This window comes from Ambystoma mexicanum, chromosome 13, assembly GCF_040938575.1.
Source record: "Ambystoma mexicanum isolate Mex_15411 chromosome 13, UKY_AmexF1_1, whole genome shotgun sequence".
NCBI lineage: Eukaryota > Metazoa > Chordata > Amphibia > Caudata > Ambystomatidae > Ambystoma > Ambystoma mexicanum.
Genome location: NC_090938.1, coordinates 39,821,952 through 39,836,057, shown reverse-complemented (window position 1 = coordinate 39,836,057; position 14,106 = coordinate 39,821,952). Strand labels below are relative to the sequence as shown.

The window sequence follows — 14,106 nt, the reverse complement described above, 5'->3', positions numbered from 1 at the left end:
AGTGGCCTCTAAGCTTCACCAAATGGACAGCCCGTGGCCACAGTTTCCAATAAACGGAAGGTGATTGGGTGAATGAATGCGTTTATTGATATTGTTCTGCTACCGATGCACCCTTCCATGAGTGATGCGTGCACAGAGGGCCCTTCCATGAGTGATGCGTGCACTGAGGACCCTTCCATGAGTGATGCGTGCACAGAGGACCCTTCCATGAGTGATGCGTGCACAGAGGACCCTTCCATGAGTGATGCGTGCACAGAGGACCCTTCCATGAGTGATGCGTGCACTGAGGACCCTTCTATGAGTGATGCGTGCACTGAGGACCCTTCCATGAGTGATGCGTGCACGGAGGACCCTTCCATGAGTGATGCGTGCACTGAGGATCCTTCCATGAGTGATGCGTGCAAGTTATGAACCGCCACCCTTCCAGCATTCACCAGCTGAAATGCAACGACTACACTTGGGTGTGTGTGTGTGTGGGGGGGATCTTGCCAACTCTTCAGTGGTTCAGGGGACAGTGGCGTGGACCATAGCACACAGTTGCCACTGCAGTGCAGAATACTGCCTTCACTGCAACAGCATTGTGACACAGAAATGTTTAGCAGAACATGGGTGCTACGTGTTACACAACACAACCTTCGCTTAAACACACAACTAGACATCGCTGTGCAACTGAAGATGGCCATTAATGTAATGTAATGTGCCACAGAATATACCCCTGGTTGTGGACAAAAATATGGCCACTCCATGGCACACAACTGGCTATCAATGTGCGATCAAACTTGGCCATCAGTGTAGCATATACTATCCCCTCGTTGTGAAACAGAAAGAGGGCATCAGGGTGCCATGGGATATGCCAAACGTTGTGCCAGAGAACATGGCCATCAGAGAGAATAAGAATCGTGGGCACTGGTGTGCTACAAAATGTGAACCAAATTACTGGCCTTCACCGGGTCACAACACATGACCTGCTCTGCAAAACCAAATCCAGACACACCACAGCACACAACAAGCCATCACTGCGCAACCAAACATGGCCATCAATATGCCAGTAAACATGCCCACTGTTATGAAAAAGACCGTTTTTTTTTCTTTTTTCTGCACTTGTAAAGCTCACGGAAGGCATCATGGCGCTGAGGAGAAAGGCCTGACCAATTAACACTGACGCGTGGAGTAAGCTGCTAGAAGAGAGTAGTCTTGAGCGCTATTCTAAAGGCCAAAAGAAAGGGGTGGCCGCTGCTATGGAGGAAGCCCTGCCTCCGACCCTAACACGATGATATCTTGGGACAACAAGAAGGTCTGCAGTGGAAGAGTGTCGCTCCCGCTCTGGAATGAGCCACTTAATGTGCCACAGAAAATACTCTCCGCTGTTACACCGAATAGAGCATTTCTGGCTCCACAGATTATGGCCAAGTCCCTGCCACACAATATATCCATTCTTGTGCCACTGAATACGGGCATCCGCGTGCCACAGATACGCCAATCTCTGTGCCACACACGGCACGTGGTCATTTGTGTGCCACATAGTGATCATCAGTGTGTGACAGAATATTCCCACCACTGCGGCACAGAAGTCATCGTCATGCCACAAAATAAGCCAATGGCCGAGCCAGAGAACATGGCCAATGTTGTATCACATAACAGAGTTATGAGCGTGTCATGCGGCATGGGCATCGAAGCGCACGCTGCAGTGCTGTGTGGTTGAGAGCTGCGAGGGGAGTGACGTCTGCTGCAAGGGGGTACACGTGATCTGGGGAAACGTTGGGAGAGATGTGTGCGGGACCAGGGAAAAGCAACCAATGATTTAGGTTAGGTGGGACCCATCACAACTGAATCCCTTTCAAGGCGATTTTGGACTATTTCAAGGAATGCATCGCAGTGATGGGTTCTCCCAGGACATGCATGCACACTGAAACTGGTCAATGCATGCCACTAACGCAGGGCCTTCGTGTGGTGAGGATGGCAAGTGCAAACAGGAAGAACCTAGTGCTGCAGGTTGTTAAAGTCCTGTCTCCTTTGCCACCGCGCCCTTTCTTTTTGTATTGAAGCACTGGGTTTGCCACCCTAAACTCGGACCTCTTTTATGGACATGGTCAGCCCTAAACTCCGAGCAGGGTAGGGGAGGGCCTACTACTGAAGGTGTAGGCACTGCACACAGGTACTGAGGCCATGCAACACGCAGCCCAGCAGGAGATCCCTATTACTGGAGACATGCTGGCCCAACCCTACTGGCAATGTAGGCACAGTCGACATACAGTTTGGGGCTGAAGCCACTGGCCCAAGCATAGCCCTGGTGACTGTGGCATCAGTGCGCGCAGCTGCAGCCCAAGACTGCGACGGGCGGCAGCAGCTGCAACGGGCAGCAAAGGGAGACCAGACCGTGCGCAAATTAAGAGGAGAAATGACAACATTCATTCCTGTACAGCGCCACGTGCAGCATGGATGGCACGCCGTAGCAGGCACTGCCAGGGTTCCCAGCTGGGTGCTCATCTACCCCATTCATGCCAGAGGCCAGCCTCCACTGGTGCCATAGTCAGAGCAGATGCCTCATGCGATACAAGCTTTCATTTCAAGGGGAGGGCCCTCGCTCTGCCCAGCCAGTGAGAGGGCACAGAGGCGGGCGAGGAGACTCGAGTCACAACTGCTCACAACTCTTGCTCGGCTGGGATGGGAGAAGAAATGTCAGCCGTGGAGCTGCATTCCAAGAGACTAGGCTTGTTCTTTTAGGTTCTCTTAAAATGGAGGACAAGCCAGATTCACAAGAGTGTAACCCCCTCACCCCCCCCCCCCATCTAAAGGAGGAGTCCTGGCAGCCGCAGATGGAAGCCTGGAGATGTTTCAGCCATTTTCAGCTGCATCCCTCCAGGGTAGCCTGCATCAGGAAGGGGCCACCATGTATCTGTGGAGCTCAGCTATTGGTCAAGGGTGGGATCTCAGCACTGCTGGCTGGAGTCCACTGCTGAAGGAAGCTAGTCCATCACTGAGAGCTGGAACGGTCCCCGTGCACAGGAATCCATTTCATCCCTCCAGGGTAACCTGCATCAGGAAGGGGCCACCTTGTATCTGTGGAGCTCATCTATTGGCCAAGGGTGGGATCTCAGCACTGCTGGCTGGAGTCCACTGCTGAAGGAAGCTAGTCCATCACTGAGAGCTGGCACGGTCCCTGTGCATAGGAATCTATTTCATCCCTCCAGGGTAGCCTGCATCAGGAAGGGGACACCATGTATCTGTGGAGCTCATCTATTGGTCCAGGGTGGGATCTCAGCACTGCTGGCTGGAGCCCACTGCTGAAGGAAGGTAATCCATCACTGAGAGCTGGAACGGTCCCTGTGCACAGGAATCTATTTCATCCCTCCAGGGTAGCCTGCATCAGGAAGGGGCCACCATGTATCTGTGGAGCTCAGCTATTGGTCCAGGGTGGGATCTCAGCACTGCTGGCTGGAGCCCACTGCTGAAGGAAGGTAATCCATCACTGAGAGCTGGAACGGTCCCTGTGCACAGGAATCTATTTCATCCCTCCAGGGTAGCCTGCATCAGGAAGGGGCCACCATGTATCTGTGGAGCTCAGCTATTGGTCCAGGGTGGGATCTCAGCACTGCTGGCTGGAGCCCACTGCTGAAGGAAGGTAGCCCATCACTGAGAGCTGGAACGGTCCCCCGTGCACAGGAATCTATCCCTAAGGATGGGATCCACCCATGAGGGCTGGGATCCATTGCTGATGGTGGGGATCGATCAGTAAAGATGAGATCAACTAGACAGGGGTCGAATCCATAGCCGAGAGCGTGGATTCATTGCTGGCCGCCATGATCAATTGCTGTGGCCTGAATCCATTTCTGGGGGAACATGGCACATTCCTCAGGGCAGAGAAAGATCACAGAAGGACAGCTTCTGCATTTCGGAATGTGATCCACTGCTGGGTGTGTGTGTGTGGGTCAGGATTCATCACTGAGGCTCGGGACCACATTTTAGGGTCAGCATCCAGCACAGGACTTAGTGATGCTAACTTCATGCTCAACCCTGGATGTAGTCGGGTTGTTAGCAAGGGCCACATTGGGTGTAGACGAGACCACAGTGCCGACTTACCTTTGATGCAGCACACCCCTGCATGTAGTACACAGGCACTAGTGTACTGCACTTTATGTGAAAGCCCTACTAGCCAGGGTGAAGTGCCAGGCACAGTGTTCACCTTTGAGTAAAACCGAACGATGGGGTGGGACCTTGCATGGTGTGCATATGGCCTTTCCAGTTGCCCAGAGCAATGTCAGTGCCTATGTTTAATTGTAAGTTAGTGCTCCGTTTTGCATACACCTTTTCTATAGCCTGGGCTTTAGTTTAGTTCACCCCCCCCCTCAGTTCCAGGCACATTGTAACTGTTGCCCAGCACTTGGGGTAGACAGAATGATGTAGTCAAGACTTGGCTTATCCTAAGAATCTAAGCTTTGCTGTTGCCCAGGCCTTGAAGATGTAGTCAGGACTTGGCTTATCTCGAGAATCTAAGCTTTGCTGTTGCCCAGGCCTTGCAGATGTAGTCAGGGCTTGGCTTATCCTAAGAATCTAAGCTTTGCTATTGCCCAGGCCTTGCAGATGTAGTCAGGGCTTGGCTTATCCCGAGAATCTAAGCTTTGCTGTTGCCCAGGCCTTGCAGTCGAGGAAGGTGTCTGTAGAATTGGGAGTCTTCAAAGGCCCACGGTTTAACTCCAGGTAATGACTACTCACTGGTATTGCAACCTCAGTGTTCACGGATCCACTCGCACCTCATGGCTAAGGATAGCAAAGGGTAAACAGGCGGGTAAAGGCACAGGCTGTGGTGGAACTAGACTGACTCACAGGACCCAGGTCTTACTGTGCATGGAATGGGTGCGAGGCATTCCTTTCAGGTCCTCTGTAGGGGCAGAGGGCGAGCATATAGTAGATTTATATACTGTGTGCACATGTACACATGATGAAGGTAAGTGGCCCCATTTAGACTCTTCTCACCTCCAGCCCAGCACAGGAGTACAGGCAGCAGCCACCATAGCTACAGTCCCGGGGACTGGCGCACCTGGAAACATATTTACACCAGTGCGCAACCCTCATGTGTATCCAAAGGTCACTAAAGTCCGACATAAATACAACAATCCTCTGGCATAGGATGTTCTTACAGAAGACAACACTACTGACTGCAAAGGCCAGACTGCAAGTGAGTAAGGAGCGCATGCGCGGGTTCAAGGACAGCAATCAGCAGTGTGTGTGCAACCCAAGCAGCCCGCACGTGCTCTAGGAGGGCATAGGCACGGCAACCCTGTCCCTGAACCCTCTCCCCTGACTTCCCGCAAGCGGACATATTGATTTCAAGGTCCTCTGCGAGGGCCTGGAGTGCCAGGAGGTATTGCACAATGGAACATCTGCAATTCACCCATGTCGATATCCCAAAAGCAGCACCTGCCAAGTTCCGTCTGTGAGACGCGGGCGGCTCCAAGAAGCCTGCCGCCCCCACTTCTGCACTGCCAGACCTCCCAGTCTTTCAATCGCACCAGACAGAGCGGGCGGCGCTATGCGCATATAATATATATATATATATATATATAGACAAACCACACAACTGCATTATTTTTAGTTTGCTATTAGGTGGCAGTGCCACCTATAAGCCGAAACTATTGCCTTGGAGTACAGATAGGGAGAAATGGCACATGAGGAGGGACACACAGCTTGTAGGTGTTTGCCCACCCATTGACTGGTCTTGGCCATGCCAATCCCTATGACCATTCCCACGCAGTTCCTGCCCCTACCAGTCGAAAACACCTCCTGAGTGGAGTTCTTTGAGCTCACTTTAATCAAGCCTTACCATCAAACATTGCAATGGAAGTGCCTGCCAGTGTTTTTTCCAAGGCAGTCTAATGAGAGTTAATGGCTTAATTGGATCTGTAAACGTGTTACTGGTGTAACGGAAATGTCTAATCAGGTCTGCCTTCAGCCACTCGATTTATAAGCACTATGCGTGCCCTTCACTCAAGTCATGTTAGAAACAAGCATTTGCAAAGCCAACAGTTTTGGCTTGGGTATAGATATTCAGCATTTGCCAGGCACCGCTATTACATGCCCAGGTACTCGCACCATTTTGCATCTGCTACCTTCAATGCCCAGTTAGTACCACTATTGCACCAAGTGTCTTTCCCATGCCTACACAAAAGCCCAAACTGTTGGCATTACCAGTGCTTCTTTTACAAGGCGGCGAGGAGACAGTCCTGGGGCACTTGGGCTGTTTAGAAAATGTAAGTCACACAGCCACACCACAAGCAGTAAAATCAATGGGCCAGTATGCTTCCCATTGACACATGCAAACTTTACAGATGGCTAGGAAAGCAGATAAAAGAGAGTGCCTCAATAACCTTGGTTAATTCGGTGGGATTAGTGTCACAAACCTGCACACAAGGAACGAGAGAAAAGCATAGCATTTGGCAAAAAAGAACTGTCACCAATTGCCCCAAAGACACTAGTATTACCATCACATAGGAAATGTGGATTTTGGGTTAATTTGAGGAGATGCGATCCATAAATTGTGGCCAGAGGTAACCTCAGGTCACTGTTTAAGGAAACAGCAATGTAGACATGTTTATATGAAGACATGTGGGCGTGGCTTGCACCTAAACACCAGCTGCACATGCTTGGCTTGCTCTTGTGCAAATGAGAGATTTTGCACCCTTCCAAGCTTCTAAAGGGAACACATGCAGTGCTTGGCATGGCTTACAGGAGCAGGACTCTTAGTTCAGTGGGGACATACACTTGAAACGCTCTGTCTCACCTGAGATCAGTGTGGTGGCCACTCTGTGGATCCTAGGGAGCGTTACGGACTTCCCAAGGTCGCCTTTCGGGGCATAAAGCCGGACCCCAGCACTGCCACTTCAGCAGTCTAAACCTTTCAATGTCCTTGCATTGCATGTAGCACGTTGTCGTGTCTCAAAGCGCTCTGAAGCTGCTGGAAGACAGCAAGTTAGCTCCATTTAAAAACCAAAAACAAATAAAGGCATGCTGGAGGAAAACCCTGAGCATACCAGAGGTTAAAAGGCTCTTCAAAATGCACTGGGGATAAAACAATGCAAAGTAAGGCACCTGAGGTGTCCCCAAAGTGCTTCTGATCTCAAGAGCTGAGCCCAAGGCGGTCCAGGATATCGGACTGAAGGAACCTTCACACATCTACCAGGATGGAGCAGAACTTCTCCAGCGCAAGGCCTAATACAGTGCTCTCCAAGTACGGTCCCCGAGAGCCCCCAACCACACCAGTCCTAGAGGATTCCCACACTGTGAATAAGGCAGACTTCTATTCACTGTTTTGAAAAGTACTGTGTGTGGAAAGCTTATGTGGAATGGACTTGCCGGCTCCTGCCTATCACATCTGGTCCAACCCTGGGATGCTATGGCCGGCATTGGGCTCAAGAAGAAAGCCTAGCGGATTCCAAGAGATCTGTCTAGCTTTCTCTGGGAGGATCTGCCCACCTCCATGGTCCCCAAGCTGCTCCAAGTACAAATGCAACAGAACCCACGACATGTGTCAAGCCAAGGGATACCCCCAAGCTATGGCACATCTCCAGAGCAAACTCACGTGGGGGGGGTGAGGGGGGAGGTGGAGGCGTAGGGCGTGAAGCAGCAAACACAAGGACTCCCGTAGCCCCAGGCAGTCACTTGCCAAAGATATCCTATTAAATCTCAGGCTGTCCCCCACAAAACTATGGTCTTATTTGATTTCTGAAACTGCTGCGATAAACATTGGCTTTCATCTTCATCGTGATGGCAATGAAGGCAATTTCCATAGTCTTTATCAGAGAAATACACCATCTACCCCACATCCACACAAAAAAGCGAGAACAGCTCATAATTGTATCGCATCACGAAGCAATCCCAAAATACTGCCAGAGTCTAAACAGCCACTTCCAGAAGCAATGTACAGAACCAATGCATGAGCTAGGGCTGGACAGTATGGACCAAAAGTCCTAGCTCGATATTTTTGGTCTGAATGGTGATATATATATATATCGATATTGTTTAAGTGGGTTAAATGCTCAGTTGTAAGCCAAGTACACGTGAGATGCCAACAGTACTAATAATGAACAGTAGATGCAAAACACAACTCTAACATTGTCAGTTAACCTCATCCCAAAATTGCAATTGATTCAAAAGGACATGATCTCTACAGTAATGGCAAACCTAACCAAAAACGCAAGTAGGATACACATCCCTGTATGCACTGAAGTAGGCTTCGAGTGACATTTTGTCATATTAATTTGACATCATCTTAATTTAATGGGCGACAGATATATATATAAACATATATCTCGATGTTAACAATATGGTCCAATCCTATATAGCTTTTGAAAATATATCGATGCATCTCCTAAAGTCGATATATCACCCAGCTATGACAAACAATCCTCAGTCGGCAGAAGGCACCCGCAAGAACTCCCGGGGTATTTCAGTCCTGCTTTCCGCACCCTAAAAGAAAGAGTTAGTTCAAACAGGACCAGTCCTCATTGAGTTCTGTCTATAGTGTCACCCAGGCCTTCCTGGGGAAGAATTTTAGCGAGGGAGCCACTCGACCCACAAAGGCAAAGGGGTGAATGCAGAGATGCAAGAGAAACCTGAACATCTCCAACAAGTCCTGTAGCAGAGCAGGACCACGAGGGGGTGATGCCCCCTCCCAATGGACCCGAAAGACTCTTGCCCGGCGAGCACTGGCACAATACAACCCTCGCCCACGGAGCGGAGAGCGATCTCCAGCCCACAAACGTGATTCAGCACTTTGACTATCCGGCTGCTGGATCAATACTCATCACCAGACGCACACACTTAGTATTCAATAGCAACGGAACAAAAGGGGCCCCTGCTTTCTTCCCAACAGGCCCCGCCAGAGCGCTGCAGCTCAGATCCTGCCAACATCCTCTGGCAATCTGTGAAGCTCGTTATGGCATATTTCTGCAGACGTCTTCAAAACAGAAGGAGCTAAAACCCCCTTCCAAAACGGATATCCTCATAAACAGTAAGACGTTCCTCCACTAGGAGTAGGACAAACGATGCCAGTAAACTGTATAGAAAGAAGTACATTCAACTCTAAAACCCATGCAGGGAGGACCACCTACATACACAATGCCACTTCTCGGTGAGCCCAACATGGAAAAGCAATATGCAGGCTGGGCAAGGGCGCCTGGGGGAAAGCGAGCGTGGGGTCACAAAGCTATGGGAAGGGGTAAATTACCTTTGCTGGAAGAGCCAGGAAGTTGTGACAGTAAACAAGTAAGACAACAGCAGAAAGGGGTAGAGATGGGTAACAGTTTGGCCCAAAGCGTAGGCTCTGTGCATAGTGACATAACTACGGTGATGAGAAGACTGACAGCTGACAGAGGGAGGTAGAGGCCCTGTGTGGGCACTGGGAGGGTATAGTTTAAAGGCAACATGGTCATAGGCTAACGTGGCACTGGAGGTGAAGGGCAGGAAGGGGGCTTTATGGAATAGATGATACAGGAGGCAACAGAAAAGGGGAGAAGACATGGGAGGAAAGAGGAGGAGAGGGTGCCATAGGAGGGTATATGACCAGATCTCAAAGGCCTTGAGGTGACCGAATATTAGATGGGATGTGATGAAAAGGTGGGAAAGCCATAAAAGAGAAGACTTGACATGATAGTTGCAAACTCAGAATGTGTGTGGAGAGCAGGAGATGCCATAGTGATTGATGGAATATAACTGCATGAATTGGGGGTGCTTTGCACCGTGCAGGACGAGTGACTGGATAGAAAGGATATGAAGAGTATGTGTTGGATGGGTATGGTAGTCGTGTGGCCAGGATCAGGTTCTAGCCTAATGAGGGTATGAAATGAAGAGGTGGCATGGTGGAGTGCAGAGTAATGGATGAAGTGATGGTATGAATAGACGCGGCAGTGGAGTGCAGAGAGATAGATGGAGCAATGGTGTGAATAAATGACAATCTGAGGGGCTGAGTGATGGATTAAGGTTACACTATGAACTAAGGGAAAAGTGAAGGATGTGGATGAATAGAGCTCATGGCGGAGTGATGGGTGTGGTTATGGTACGAGTCCAGCATGCAGTGGAGTGCTGAGTGATTGTTATGGTTTTTGGTATGATTAGAGAGAAGAGCGTAGTGAAGCGTGGTAGGTGGGGGTAAAGTATGGCCAGAGGGCAAGGGAGAGTGCAGAGTGAGGGGTTATGTTGACTTTATTGGAATAAATGGATGGTAGAACATAGAGGGATGAATAAAGCAATTGGAGCTTTACCAGCAAAGATAGTGGCTGTGGTAGAGTGCAGAGTGATGGATGAAGCCAAGCAGATTTGATTGAGGTAGTTGGGTGGAGAAGCGGAGTGATGGGAGCGGTTGCTACAATGGCCCGTTAAAGTTAATGTCTGAGTTTCAGTGGATGAATGAAAATGGCCCAGAGGCAGCATCTTGATTACGTAAGAGAACAGGATGCAATTTGAACGGAAGAGCTTAGGATGCACAAGTACGGGATGCTGAACAAGATGTGGTGACAAAGACTTGGACAAGAGTGGGCAGTGACTGGGTTAAATCGGTCCAGTTGAGTTTGTCATGATAGAACTAACAGACAGAAGATGGGGCTGGTACAATGAATATGACTGGCATTCACCAAGGCAGGTGGTCCAGGTTAAATTGGTAGGTGGTCACTGGATGAGGTGGTATCAGGTGAGTGTGTGAGTTGGAAGGTGATATGCGGTCACTCAGTGAGGTGCGAGCTGTTGAGTTTGTGGGTTAGGAGATAAGCTGTCATTCAGTGAGGTGCGAGCTGTTGATTTTGCGGGTCGGGAGATGATAAACTGTCATGCAGTGAGGTGCGAGCTGTTGAGTTTTTGGATCGGGAGATGATAAGCTGTCATTCGGTGAGGTGCGAGCTGTTGGGTTTGTGAGTCAGGAGATGATATCATTCAGTGAGGTGCGAGCTGTTGAGTTTTTGGATCGGGAGATGATAAGCTGTCATTCAGTGAGGTGCAAGCTGTTGGGTTTGTGGGTCAGGAGATGATATCATTCAGTGAGGTGCGAGATGTTGAGTTTGTGGGTCGGTAGATGATAAGATGTTATTCAGTGAGGTGCGAGCTGTTGAGTTTTTGGATCGGGAGATGATAAGCTGTCATTCAGTGAGGTGCAAGCTGTTGGGTTTGTGGGTCAGGAGATGATATCATTCAGTGAGGTGCGAGATGTTGAGTTTGTGGGTCGGTAGATGATAAGATGTCATTCAGTGAGGTGCGAGCTGTTGAGTTTGTGGGTCGGGAGATGATAAGCGGTCATTCTGTGAGGTGGGAGTGGTTGGGAATGTGAAATTATCTTACTCGTTTAGTGAGAAAGACTAGTTTGGAGTGCAGGATCTATGTGTGTTATATCGATTGGCGGGCACTGTATGCAATGTTATCAAAGGCGGCCTTCTGGATTGGGATTGACAAAATAATGTTGTGTTGCAGGGAAACAGCGTTTCGCATATGGGTTGGACTAGAAAGGGTGGGAAGAACCAGCAACGTTTCTATGGACACTTCCCTGGGACCAAATGGATGCAATGATGCGGAATGGATTAGCAGGTGTGGTATATATGGGATGCCTGCTTGTATGAGTTAGCCATATCGGATGGACTTGACATAATTAGGGATCAGGTGGGATTATTTGGCCGATGTTGCTTTGATAACGGTTTGGCTGCGATTATTGTTCGGATGGATTAGCTTCGTGTCATAGATCTGGCACGATGGGGATCAATTGGGGAGTTTTTTGATTGATGGAATAAAGGTTCAATTAAGATTGTTATTAAGCGAGGGCTAGCGGCCAAGCCTAAACCATGAACCCTGGGAAGAGGGCTTTGCACTGCTCACTTCCCATGAAAACAAACTAAACACCAAGATGGCCATCGCTGCGAAAGGAATAGGAATTATGGTCTTTTACTATTTCCGGGACCAGGAAGGGGGGAGCGGCTGGGATGCAACGCCAAGTTAAGTAGTGTGTGGGACTGTTGTGGAGGTAAGGGGGAGCTCAAGTGTAGGGGTTAGGGGAGCAGAGTAAAGGGAATATGCAGCTTGTGGCAGTAGGGATCATGGCGTCTGTGGAAGAGGCTCAGGAAGCGGATATGGAATGTGGGGGTTCACAGCAAAATGATGCTACCGTTTCATGGCTTTTGATTGGCCGTCACACTACTCCATTTGCTAATAATGAGATAAATAAATCGCTTGGGATTGTTGAGGTGCTTGGTGGTGGGATGAATGGGTCCATAGCATCGAATTTATGGGATGGTTTGGGGGTTTGGAGTACTACTGGGGGAATGCTTTACTTCCCTTGGACAGAATGGATGGCCTGGAGGATGGGTTGGGCTGCATCAGGAGGATGGACTTGCTCCGTGGGATGGAACTGACAGGGTGTGGAATTGCTGTGCGCTGCTGGGGAGTTTATCGGCAGGGTAATGGTGAAACAGGCTGGCTCTCTGGAAGAAAAGGATATCGGTGAGGGTTGGTTGGGAATAGGGAGGCAATAGTAGGGGATATTTTTGATTTGTTAAGATTGATGCAGTGGCACTGAAAGGATAAGGGATTGTTAAGGATACTATTGATAGTAGAGAGGATAGATAAGGGACATGATGTATTTCTGATAGCATGGGAATAGGTGGGGTGCCATGGATAAGATATGGGATGGATTCAGCATTGTAGGGATATTACTGATGAGATACAGGATGGGGTGGAATGCTATGGATGGGATACAGTTTGGGGGTTATAGATAAGGGACGGGTTGAGATTATTGGGATAAGGCATGGTGCATTACTAATATGATATCCTGCAATTATATAAGGTAGGGCATATTGCTGCAATTGTCGGGGTGTTACTAATAGGATACGGGGTGCAATGCATAGCAATTGTTGGGGGGCTCTTTGCAGAATAAGGCATGGCTTGGGGGTGGGGAGGCAGGTGCTGCATTGTTTATACTGAGGTGGGCTGGCTCTGGCAGGGGCGCGGGGTCAGGACAGTGCCAGATGCAGGGTTTGTGGGGTGTCAGGCAGACAGTTGCAATGCAGGTGCCTCCCCTCCCCCACAGGCCCCCCACCCACCTACCTGTCTTCCCCTCCTCCCGCAGCTCCGCTATCTCCGCTCCTCTGCAGCAGCCGCGCGCGCGCTCCCGCCCCGCCTGCCACGCGCCTGGAGGCGCGCTCCCTCCGCACCCTCCTTCCCTCCCTCGCACGGACCCAGGCCCCAGCTCGGCGCACGCGCACGCGCTCTGCTCTCCGGCGCCACCTGGCGGCCCCGCGCCGCTCGCGCGGCACTGCAGCAGGTGCCGGCGCGCGCGGCCGGCCGGCCCAAGGAGACTGCGCAGAGCGTGCGCGTGCACGCGCCTCAGGCGGCTAAAGGCAGCGAGAAGGGGGCGGGGTCCGAAGAAAGAGAGAGAGTGGGGCGGAGCCTTGGAATAGGCGTTCACTGGGCAGGCGGGCGGGCGGGTAGCCAACCGCCCTGGTGACGGTTAAACGGTCGTCACGTGCCCGCCGCGGGCCACGCCCGCTCAGCCCCAGAGCGCCTCACCGTGAGGAGAATGAGCGGGAGAAGCCGGCAGCGCGTGAGGCGTTGCAGGTGCATTCAAAATATAGGAAAAGCACATGGAATAGCGTCAAGTGTGAAAGACCCACTCACTAAATATTTCACTGGCTTGCCTCATAAATGCCAACATTTTGACAAAGCTGGGAGGGAGATTTTGTGACAGAAATCGGGAGAAGGGAATTTTCCCATTGGATTGAATTGAGGTTACAAATATTTTAAGAGGGGGGAAGTAAATGAGCAGCATTTTTGATGAAAACATTGCGAGTCTCCTGCCCAAATCGGGAGCGTTGGCATGTATGCTTCCAAGCAGTCGGGCCTCTGTCTGGAATTTGTGTTTGGCTTGCAGACATGCAGGGCTTTAAGTGGGCCAGGGCCAGCTGGGGCAGATCTCGTTCTGAGGCGGGGCCCTGCGGCGCTACTACTCTCCTCTGGCACCCTCAATCGCTAGATGACAAGGCTTTTTTTCTAAAGGCTGAAGCTCTCGCTCATGTGCGAGCGCTTCAGACTTAAGAATAAAATGCCTTTCATCCATAATGGTGGCTCCAGCACCTGCAA

At 50.4% G+C, this 14,106-nt stretch overlaps 1 protein-coding gene across 11 annotated transcripts in view; it reads right to left on the bottom strand.

Moving 5' to 3' along the window:
- NFASC (neurofascin) overlaps positions 1–13,166 on the bottom strand; it is a 687,691-nt gene extending 674,525 nt beyond the window's left edge. For all 11 annotated transcript variants that reach the window (XM_069633119.1, XM_069633129.1, XM_069633127.1 and 8 more), the window contains exon 1: positions 13,075–13,166. The gene's annotated coding sequence lies outside the window, so the exon portion shown is untranslated. The remainder of the gene's footprint in view (positions 1–13,074) is intronic.
- Between the last annotated feature and the right edge of the window lie 940 nt (positions 13,167–14,106).